At 46.7% G+C, this 11,407-nt stretch overlaps 1 long non-coding RNA gene across 2 annotated transcripts in view; it reads left to right on the forward strand.

The window, feature by feature from the left end:
* LOC132000841 (uncharacterized) overlaps nucleotides 1–11,098 on the forward strand; it is a 36,285-nt gene extending 25,187 nt beyond the window's left edge. The window contains exons 6-7 of one of the 2 annotated variants that reach the window (XR_009399468.1): nucleotides 6,338–6,444; nucleotides 9,883–11,098. This is a non-coding gene — a long non-coding RNA (uncharacterized LOC132000841). Of the gene's footprint in view, nucleotides 1–2,819; nucleotides 2,874–6,337; nucleotides 6,445–9,882 lie in introns of those variants that run through there. The other variant, XR_009399470.1, reaches the window with a different exon arrangement.
* Nucleotides 11,099–11,407: the final 309 nt, after the last annotated feature.

Raw genomic sequence — 11,407 nt, forward strand, 5'->3', positions numbered from 1 at the left:
TAAAATTAGCCCTGTGTTTTGCATCCAAAGGTCAACGTTCAGACTGAGCCATGGTTTAGTGCTTTCAAACATAGGGCTCAGCATATAAATATTTATCACAGGAGGACAGGAACTCATTGTACACGGCGTGTTTACCTTATCAGGCAGTTACCTGGGGCAAAGAGTCCACTGTCTGCTTCCTGTCCCAATTTCTCTTGCCCAAGACCTTGGGCAATTGTTTATTTGACAGAGTGTTCTGTCCCATTCCCTTTCTTCTGGGAATAAAGACACGGCGTGCTAATCAAGCACATCACCTAGTCCAGAAATACCTAGTTTCCGGAGAGGGCAGAGTTCTAGGTGTTTGCTTGAAAGATCCAACAGCAGTTATGAAAGAGAAAACTTCGGCAACACCCACACAGTGAGCAGGGAACATGCCTTTCTCCATCCCAGACTGTTGTTCTGTTTTGTTGTTTTGTTTTGATTCGTGTTTCGAAAGCTCTCAGTAGACTCTGGAATGCTCGAGCTTTTGATAGTGGAGACAATGTAACAGACACGGGCACCATGATCACAGACCTGATTCCGGGCAAAAACACAGCCTTCTATTTTATTACTGTTTTCTACGTTTAGAAAGCAGGAATGTTAGGGAAACGTTGGCCAAGTTGGTTTTAATCTGGCCACATATTTGTTTTGGCCAGTCTTAGCTTTTATTTCCAAAGTTCTCATACTAACTCGCTCAGGGGATTGTTACATAAGAAAGCCGGGCTGGGCGGCGTGCCAAAAATTCAGCTCAGCATTTTTCCGCCTCCCCACCGTGGTCCTTGGTCCCAAGGAATGGGTTTGGGAGCCGGCGGAGCAGAAATCTCAGAGTGAACTAAATGGGCTCCTATGCAAGGACCCTCTCGCAACAAACTATTTCTCAGGTGTATCCCCCTGTATCAGTGTCCGGCTCCTACTCATCCATCGTTACATTCCTCGTGTGGGTTTATCAGAATCTCTTAGCCTTTCTCCCTGAGTAGCTACTACCTCTTAAAGCTTACTAGCAACTCTGCACTGCTGGGTTTTAATTTACATTTAATTTTGCATCTATTCTAGTTTGCATTTCATTCAATTGGTCATTTCTATCTCTTCTTTCTGAATTGCCTGCTGTCTTTTGCCTACTTTTTCTGGTGTCACAAGAATAAGGATGTAAAGAACACGAGCGCTTCTTTTGTTAGATAAAATCACCAGTTATCCATCGGGCACCACTTGAGTCCTGGGCATTGTGCGTGGGTTCTTCTGCTTGTCATAGATCGTCTTTTAACCAGTTTTCCAAAATTTGGAAAAACAAATTTATATTAATATCCAGTGACCTCACAAGAACAGGGCTTGGTCTGTCTTGCGTGTTGGTAAATTCTAGCACCTAGACATGCCTGGACCAAGTAGGCATTTGATACATTTGTCTAAGGAACAGAAAATCCATTAAGAAATTATTCTCTATTTTTCCCTGCAGCTGTCCTCTTTCGAGAAGACCCCAACCTTCTTATTCTAACCCTGACATCAGCCTCTTGTTCTCTGGGTTATTTTAATGGTTCTTCTTCAAGATATTTTCTTAATATACAATAATTTAAAATGCAAAAAAAAAAAAAAGTTTTGTTCTGTTTTGGTAAAAAAAAAATAAGTAAATAAAAATAAATTACGTATAGTATCCTAGGTTGTAGACAAAAGTGGGGACGTATTTTCAGCTTTGCTGGAATCCTTCCTGAGTTTTATGGGGTTTTGGTCACAGCAACGTATGGACCAGCGCCTTCCTTGGAATGATCCACTCTAACTCCCTGAAATAATGGAGCTTATTACCTTATCATTATAATCTTGCCAGATTTCCCCCAAAACAAGTCTTCAGGGCTATGAAAATGTTATGTGTGTGGGGAATAGGTAAGGCGTCCCAACTTGTTGTAGATGTGTACATCTACACAATCTACATCTGCAGGATGAACTGGGGAATTTGGGGACCGTCCCTCTCGCTCCAGAACCTCCCCCGCATTCAAGGTCAACTACCCCCCGGGGTCCATTATTTATTGAGTGCTGACTTTGTGTCAGGTGTTATGTGAGGCACCAGCACCAGAGGTTTTGTGCCTGGGGGCTAAAGTTTTCCAGACATTCTCTTTTAAAAAGTAGGTTCAACCCAGATAGACATCTCATTAATCACAGATGCCTTAATCCATTTATGAGGTCCCTCAAGTTTACCAAACCCCAAAGGGGTGGGGTCTGGACTCCCACCCAGGCGGTCTGGCGCCATAGATTCCCAGTGAGTCTGGTCCGACTGTGCCGTCATGGGGAGGTCACACACTAATTTACAGGGGTGACCCTGCCATTCTCCAACATGCTTGGAATGATTCTCTTGGAATTTGATTAGAAACTGAAGCCCTCGGAATCTAATTTTGGCTCTCCTATGAGGCAGCTAAGATGCAGTCAGTGAACCACGGCACCGCTCCAGCCCGCTTTCTCCTGCGTAAAATGAGATCAGACCTGATGTCTGATGAGATTCCCTCCAGCTGTAACGATCCGTGGTCCTGTCTTAGCCATGGCCTTTCCTTTCAGTATAAGCGTGGTTTTGGGGCTCTTTCCTGTAAAATAGAGATATTTAGGCTTGCCTGGGCTCTCTTGCTGGGCTGCTGGATGTGAATTGCATGAAATAAAAGCTTTAAAATCCATGAAGGGGATGGGAGAGGGAGGTAGGTTAGTCTTGGGACTTGATGTCTTCCCTGCCCGTGCTGCTGCTACTTCCTCCAGCCCGCAACTCAGTTTGAAGTACAATCAATAAAAGTTTCTGGACCATCTGCTCTGTGTCTGTACTTTCCCAGGCTCTGGAAGAACGCGGACACTTGAGCGAGAGACAGAGGCCAGGACAAGTCAACAGAATACACGAGTTCATTGAAGATGAGGGAAGCTCAGGCAAGGACACCAGCCAAGGGCTGGGCTGAAGATGAACAGCCCACCCTGGTTGGCTCAATCATTTTGGAGGAGTTGGGGGGGGGGGTCTACCTGAGACCTAAAGGCCGCTGTTAGGGGTTGAATTGTGTCCCCACCCCTCCAAAGATATGTCAAAGTCCTAACCCCCAGTACCTGTGAGTGTGACCTTATTTGGAAATGGGGTCATTGAGGATGGAGTTGGTTAAGATGGTGACAGTGGACTGGGGCGGGCCCTTCATCCGACATGACTGGTGTCCTTAGAAGAAGAGACACAAACGTGGAGGAAAACGCCTCAGAAGACAGAGGCTGGGGCTGGAGTGATGTGTCTGCCGGCCCAGGAATACCAAGCGTTGCTGGCAACACCAAAAACCAGAAGAAGCAAACAAGAATCCGCCCCTACAGGGTTCAGCGGGAACGCGGCCCGCCAACACCTGGGGTTTGGACTTCTGGTCGCCCGGACTGCGAGAGACATTTCTCTTGTTTTGAACCACCTTTTGTGGTGGATCATGATCCTTCGTGACGACAGCCCAGGAAGCTAACATCAGTGTGTGGGAGCGAGGCACACGGAGAATGGGAGAAGAGGGTCCCGGGGCTGACAGAACAGCACTGGGAGTGGCCAGGAAACATGTCTGGTTGTTCATGATGGCAGTGGTTGCTGGGAGAGGGTGCCAAGCTGGAACTGGCAGGACGGGCCTTGTAAGAAGAAGGCTGTGTGCGGGATGTAGATGAGATGGGGGGAGTGGAGCCCAGGACCTCACCGGAAGGTGGTGGCCCCTGCTCTGGGATGAAGCCACGAGAGGGAGGTGATGGAAAGTATGTTAGAGAAAAAACCCTGACTGGACGGGGGTGAGTTGGGTGCAAATAGGTTTAAAGTATAAATAAATGCTTTCAAGAAGTTCGTTTTCAGGCTGGGGGAGGGTGCCGCTCTTCATGAGTGGGTGAGAGTTGGAGAGGAGCAGGTTCGAGTGGGAGGGGATATAAATGCGAGTTTGCTGATCTGATACTACCTAGCTCCGTCTTTCCTCTTATTCACCAGACTTGGCTCCGAAAGACTGACTTGGCTGATTCTAAAATCCAAGCCCCCTCATCCTCCTCCAAAGAGATGCACGAGCCCCTGAGGCAAGATAGGAGAGAGTCTTGCCCCCAGAGGAATTTCAATCATGTCCTTTCAAAAGGTGTAATCATTTGACTAAATCTCCTGCTTTGAAGAGGAAAACACCTTTTGAATATGTAAGTTCTGGTGTGTTCGTAAAAACAGCGGATCCCATCTGGCTTCTTTGTAGCCATTCCTGGTGAGCCCAGATTTGAAAAGATCATGTCAGTGCATGTCATCGGGATGCCTTCATTATCAAAGGCTGCTTGCTTATAAATAAATAATGTATTTTCCCATTCCCATTTAATTAGGAACGTTATAAGCTACCCATGAGCTAAGAAGAGTCTCACGATTGAAACAACGGGAAGCTGGGAATTTGCAACAGCCGTGCCTGTGGCCCTTGGAGCTCGCAGTTAGGTTTTTCTAAGACTCGTAACAGTGTTCATGAAAACAGAAAGAGGTGCTAGTGGCTGGAGTACCCAATTTTATGTGAAATCCTCTGTAGGATAAGGCCGGGGGAACGGACGATACATATGGTGCTGGGGACGGCGGTAAGAAGGTAGAGGCAGCCTGTCCAAAACGGAACTTGATTAGATCTTAACCCTATGGAATCAGCCGCGCCTGTCCCAGACCCCCTTCCTCCTCACTCTCCCTGGGTGACGTCATCCCCCCCAAGACTTGCTCATTATCCCACAACCGGGTGAGGCTTAAACTGAGCTGTCAGTGCCCAGTGCTGCTCAGGAGCTGCAGACTGGGTCCCCTCACATGCTGGGAGGTCCCCGCAGCCCAAGGCTCCTGAAAGGAACGTGTCCCAATAGAACTCCCCTCTCCCGACCCACCCACCTGCTCTTCCCTGGGCTCCTCCTCCTCCGGAACCTGTGGCCTGACTTCCCAGCCCTGCCCCTTGGGGCAGCATCAGGCCTCTGGGGGTTCTGTTCCTGATCACCTCCTGTTGTCCAGGCCACCATGTTTTGTCACCTGCATCATTGCCGGGTCGCCCTGGCTCACTCCGGTCCCCTGTCTTCTCATCCACTGTCTGCATTGCAGGTGGGATAATCTTTCATGAAGGCAAATTTACTCATGCCACGCTCCCTAAGAGACAGAAAACAACTCTTTGATATCCCTTCACTTATTACTCCGAATAGCAGCCCAGTTTCCTTAACTTGACCCTCTGGTCCAATTCCTGCTCCCTCTTCAGGGACACGCCCCCCTCCATTCTCCCTTGACCTTGGCACTGAGTCGAGGGCCCATAGGGTGCCCGCGCACTCCGCCCCCCCGTAGAGGCACGCATTTACAAAGCATGGAGAGTGCTGGGCTACCATGTAACTTACCTACACATGCAGGTGCACGGAAACCCCCATGTCCCTCTTTCTCTTCAATCAAATTTGACTCCATCCTCCATCCTGTCGGGGTAGCAGGAATGTTAGTGTCATTCTTGGGGCTCCTGCTGCTCCCCCAACCTGGCCCAGGGCTCCAGGCAGAGTCATCTGAGGCACTGCAACCCAGTCCCTCTTGTCCCCACCCACTCTGCTCCTGGCCATTCCTGGACACTGGCACCTTGCCTGAGGCTGGAGCCCCAGTGCCTGAGCTGCCTTCAGGAGGAACCGACTTTCTCTCAGTCCTCTGACCAGTCTCAGGGAACTCGTCCCAACCAGGGGCAGTCAGCTCTAACTCCCCAGTGAGTTCAGGTTTTTCCAGAACACAAAGGAGGGTGGCTTCTGGATCGTTTGTGCTGGGGATAGGAAGACTCTCGGTACTGGGGATAGGAAAACACCATGAGCCCAACACCGGTGGGTGTCCCTGGAAGTCATCCTGGACTTGCCTCCCTTTACTCAGCAGTGACCTCTAAGAAGGGGCTGGGTCCCTTTCCCACTGCTGGCACCGTGCTGGTAATCAGGAAGACCAGCCGGGCAGTATCACTCCAGACCTACCAGATGTGTAAAGATCAAGACACCGGACCGGACGGGGGGGGCGCCTGGGTGGCTCAATGGGTTAAGCCTCTGCCTTCAGTTGGGTCGTGATCTCAGGGTCCTGGGATCGAGCCCCGCATCGGGCTCTCTGCTCAGCAGGGAGCCTGCTTCTCCCTCTCTCTCTCTGCCTGCCTCTCTGCCTACTTGTGATTTCTCTGTGTCAAATAAATAAAGTTTAAAAAAAAAAAAAAAAAGACACCAGACAGGGCCGAGTGTCTCTGAGGATGTGGAGTATCAGGAGCACGGAGACACTGTGGAGGGACTGCAAATCCCTCTCGGGAGCAGATGAAAATACCAAGTGAAGTTAAGAATGCCTATTTCTTTCACCCTGAAATCCCACTTACAGTGTAAGCCTGGAGAAACTTCTGCCCAGCGCATGGGACCACACGGACGTTTGTTGCAGCATTGTGATGACAGCAGAGAACTTCCAAGAACCTGGCCATCCTTCAACAGGTCAGATAAATCATAAGATATCCTTATGTGGAGTGCTGTGCCGCTGTGGGCTTCCGTGCGTTTGCTCATATTCTCCTTAATGGGATTTTGGGTTTCTTAAAATTTTTTAAAGATTTTATTATTTATTTGAGAGAGAGCACACAAGCAGAGGGGAGGGGTAGAGGGAGAAGCAGACTCCCTGCGGACCAGGAAGCCCAGTGTGGGGCTTGATTCCAGGGCCCGGCGATCATGACCTAAGCTGAAGGCAGACGCCTCACCAACTGAGCCGCCCAGGTGCCCTTTAATGGGGTTTTGTAAAACCGTGGCCCCTCTGCTGCTTTTCATTTGACATCTGAAATAGCTCATGTTAAGTTTAACAAGCTGAAGAGTCATTTCTAGGGCACTATAAATACAGACGTTGAAAAACGCATCTCCTGCATTTCTCTTTCAATGATACTCAGTGGCATGGGAACGGGTTGGTCGGATGTCCTTTACAATCTGTTCTTAAAAACACATGAAGAAACTCTCGTTTAATAGACATTTTTTTCATTCTTTGTGGTCTATGATGAAAGATTCACAGGAAGTACATTTTAAATATTTTCTACCACATATTGAGGGACTATCAAAAAAAATCAAATAATGTGTCTGAAAAGGGAGGACTAGAACGTACGAAAGCTGGAGGAGTATTTGGGTCTCCTGGAGCTGCAGGAACCAGCTGGGGGTCCGAGCAAGCCTGGAAGGTTAATCTTCTTTTTTTTTTTTTTTTAAGATTTTATTTATTTGTTTGACAGACGGAGATCACAAGTAGGCAGGGAGGCAAGCAGAGAGAGAAGGGGAAGCAGGCTCCCTGCTGAGCAGAGAGCCCGATGCGGGGCTCGATTCCGGGACCCTGGGATCATGACCTGAGGCAAAGGCAGAGGGTTTAACCCACTGAGCCACCCAGGCGCCCCTGGAAGGTTAATCTTAATTAATTGTGAGTTGGAAGTAAACAGTCTGGAAAACAAACAAACAAACAAAAAATCATTTAGATAAGGTACTTTAATCAATGATTAAAAGGGAGTAAACAGTCTGGAAAACAAAAAATCATTTAGATATGTGACTTTAATAAGTGATGTTGTAAAAAGAACTCAATGTTTTTCTTAGCTTTGTAAGAAAGAAGTGTTTCAGCTCTTAAAGCCAATGTGAATGCAGTGAATGCTAAAGAGCTTGAACTTACTGGGAGATGAATCTACAAAAAGGAAGAAGAAAACATGATAGGAACAAGAAAATGATGTATAACAATTTGGGAAAACTTTATCAATTTCGAGATTAGAACTGCTAGCCTATTTATGAAATTGCATGTGAATGTATGTCATTTAAGAACAAAGTAGCTTAAAAACTTTGAACTATAATAATATAATAATAATATACAATAATATAATAACTCACAAGTCATTCCAACTTACCAAATCCCGAAACTTGGCCCATGAGGTTTCCAGAGTTTGTGGATTAAGGATGAAGGAAAATTAATAAATTAATCCAGTTCACTAAAATGACATTTCAAGGAAACATTTATGACTTATCTGATAGCAAGATGTTGATTTTTTTTAAATCTCAGGCAGTGTGAGTGAAACTAGAAATCATTGTAATGTGATTGTTGTTAGTTCCATAGAAGTTGAGGGAAGATTCAGCATCAATATCATTGATGTTAAGAAAAAAATCTCTAGTTATGGGGGACTATAGATAATCTGAGAACTATCCCCTCAGTAAAAATCTCTGAAACTATTTGATGCTGTTAACCATAATTTTTTAAGTGGTAAATCCACTTAACTTATACAAATATTAGATGAATGGGTATAAATATTTTATTTAACTGATTAACTTATGAAGATGCTATAATCTGTTCAAAGGCGAGTTCAGAGAACACACTATGAAAATTTAAAAATAATTAATTAAGTGCAATTAATTAATTAATTAAAATAAATTTAAAATGCTGAAACAAATGTGCAAATTGATGCAAAACGGATCAATATCCCCAAGGCTATCGTATCTCCATAGGACAATATTCATTTGCACTTCTGTGCACGAAGATCAATTATATTACTATCAGTTTCTACAACATACAGAGCTGCAAACTAGCTCAAAAACAAAGGTGCATATAAGCCAGAAGGACTGGAGAAACCTGTATTCTCTTCTTGCCCATTTCTAGTTTCTCACAATATTTCCCGACAGTGTCATTCCTCATGTCCAGGGACAGCTCGGACCTTAGATCTGTTGGCAGCGTCATATACTTAGTGATAGTCATGCCTAACAAAACATGCAGGTACAAAAATTGTACCTGCAATATCCAGACATCAACAAATGACTTTGATATTCCCAGACCGATCTGATGAATGATCTATGTTACAACTTATCACTTTGTAACCATTTTATAAGTATATATTTTTTTTCAAAATTTTAAAGGCATATTTAAAATTTTTATGTATTTCATAAAATGTTATATATAATATATATACTATAATATATAAATTTTATGTTGTGATTTACATATTTCTATTATTTGTATATTTATTATTATGTATTTCTATTGCTGTGACATTATCCCATTTTGGGTTCTGCCTCTTGTATCTGCACATATTCGTGTGTGTTAAGAACTGGATCCTGTGCAGAGAAATGCCAGGGAGAAGGCAGATGTCCACATCCTGGAAGGTTATAATGAAATCTGACTCTCACTTGTAAGTAGAGAGGCATGCATTTATGTGAAATCTGTAAATCACAGACAACATGGTCAGTCTCAAGGTAGACTTGTTCCCCCTCAGTCCGTGGTATTACCATTTACCCGGTGGTTCACGTCCAAAATCCAGGTGTCGTCTTGGATTCTTCTCTCTCACACTCCGCAACCAATCCCTCCCAAACCCCTGGCAGTTCTCCTTACAAAGTATACTCATCTCCCTTCCCTTCTTCAGAATATGGCGCTTCTCTCCATCTCCGTCTCCATCTGGCCCCTCTCCTGGGCAGGCACAGTGTCTCCTGACAGCCTCTGCTTCCTTGGTTTCCCTGCTATGACCCATTCCCTGCTCTTCAGCGGAGGCAACTTTTAAAACAGCAACTAAGATGTCTTCATTCCCCCACTTATATCCGTCAGTGGCTCCCCTTATTCCTAAAATAGTCTAAACTCCCTCCCTTCACCAATCAAACAAACAAACAATTCTGGACCAGATCTGTTTCATAGCCATTTAGAACGATAAAGCTTCTCCCGCACCCGAACACCGCCCAGCCCCTCCCTGATCTGCCTTTCCACGGAACTTACCGCAGCCTACATTGTACTATGCTGTATGACAGTACACTTGGTACGTCTCTCTATGAAATACCCTTTAGACAGTTTATTATTCGTCATCCTTTGCAAGAAAATATAAGCATGAATCAGGGATATTTGAGCATTTTATTCTTTTTCTAAGATTTTATTTATTCATTTGACAGAGAGAGAGAGTGTGCACAGCAGCGGGAGCAGCAGGCAGAGGAAGAGGGAGAAGCAGACTCCCCACTGAGCAGGGAGCCCGACGCGACACGGGGTTCGATCCCAGGACCCTGAGATCATGACCTGAGCCAAGCGTAGATGCTTCACAGACTGAGCCCCTGGGCACCCCCTTGAGCATTTGATTCTATGCAAGGACTTAAAATTGTGCCAGGTATGAGGTAGGAGTACAAATGTGAACGAATGAATGGGTCCACGCACTCACCGGACCTGCAAAGAGTCTGGGACTTTTCCCTAACTTGCTAGCCTGCCGCATCTCATGGATGCCGGCAGAAGATGTGGGTCTTCTGGATCGGAGACAGGACATCGGTGCTCACAGCACAGCCGGCAGCCTGGGCTTCCTCATTCCAAGGAGGGAAAAACAAGCCAGACAAGATGCTTTCGGATCAGGAAGGTGAGAGCAGTGACTGGTGTTGACGGGGCCGGGGCAGGGCACTGACGGAGAGAACGGCCCCCCGAGGAGGAGCGGCCGTGTGGGGAGGCACCTGCTGAGGGCCAGACTGGCGGCAGGGACGCGGCTGGGAGCCTGCTGCTATGGACCAAGTCACGCGAAGGAAGAGGAGAACGGATGTGAGCACGATTTAGGAATTTCGAGCTCAAGCAGGAGCTTAGTTAAGCTTCCAGAAAGCAAGCAGGTGCGCTTCCGGCAGCAGGCAGGAGTGGGAGGCCAGGGTACACCTGGGCAGGTGGCGAGCCCGTCACGGCACCTAACGCTTCTGTCTGGCTGGTACAAGCCACTGCACGTGTGCTACTCGGGAAGTCCGCCCCAGAACCCTCACGGGATGAGGAGACCAAACCCCCGGAGGTTACGCGACTTTTCCAGGGTCACATGAGGCCGTAATCGGGGAGTTCCCCTCCGGCCTAGGGCCGCCTCTCCTCACCTGCACACAGTTCCACAAGCTCCAGCCAAGGACTCTGGGCTTGGAATTACGAGTCCAAACCATCATCCAATAGAACTTTTAAAAAATGTGTTCAGGGGCGCCTGGATGGCTCCGTCGGTTAAGCATCCAACTCGGTTTCGGCTGGCGTCCTGGGATCAAGGCCCACTCTGGGCTCCACGCTCAGCAGGGAGCCTGCTTGTCCTTCTCCCCTTCCCCTCTGCTCTCCGCCTCCCACATTCTCTCTCTCTCAAATAAATAAATAAAATCTTTATTAACTACCTTCCCTGAGCCTTGGAGCCCAGGACCCATGTCACCTCCGACCCACTCACCTAAGAATCCAGGCAGAGAGCCAAGCTCAGGCAACAGGATGTAATGACGCGGGGATACCGTGTTTCAGAGAAGCCACCCCAATCTGCTCCCTACCAAGTGTGCTCGTTTTTAAGAGACCAGTGGCAGTGTGTGGATCTAATGGGAAAATCCTGCTTCAAACGAACCAATGCTTAGATCTGAGCACTGATAATATGCGGATTCTGATTAATTATTTGGTGTGATAATGCAATCATTTTTTTAAAAAGGTCTTTATCCTTTA

This window comes from Mustela nigripes, chromosome 14, assembly GCF_022355385.1.
Source record: "Mustela nigripes isolate SB6536 chromosome 14, MUSNIG.SB6536, whole genome shotgun sequence".
NCBI lineage: Eukaryota > Metazoa > Chordata > Mammalia > Carnivora > Mustelidae > Mustela > Mustela nigripes.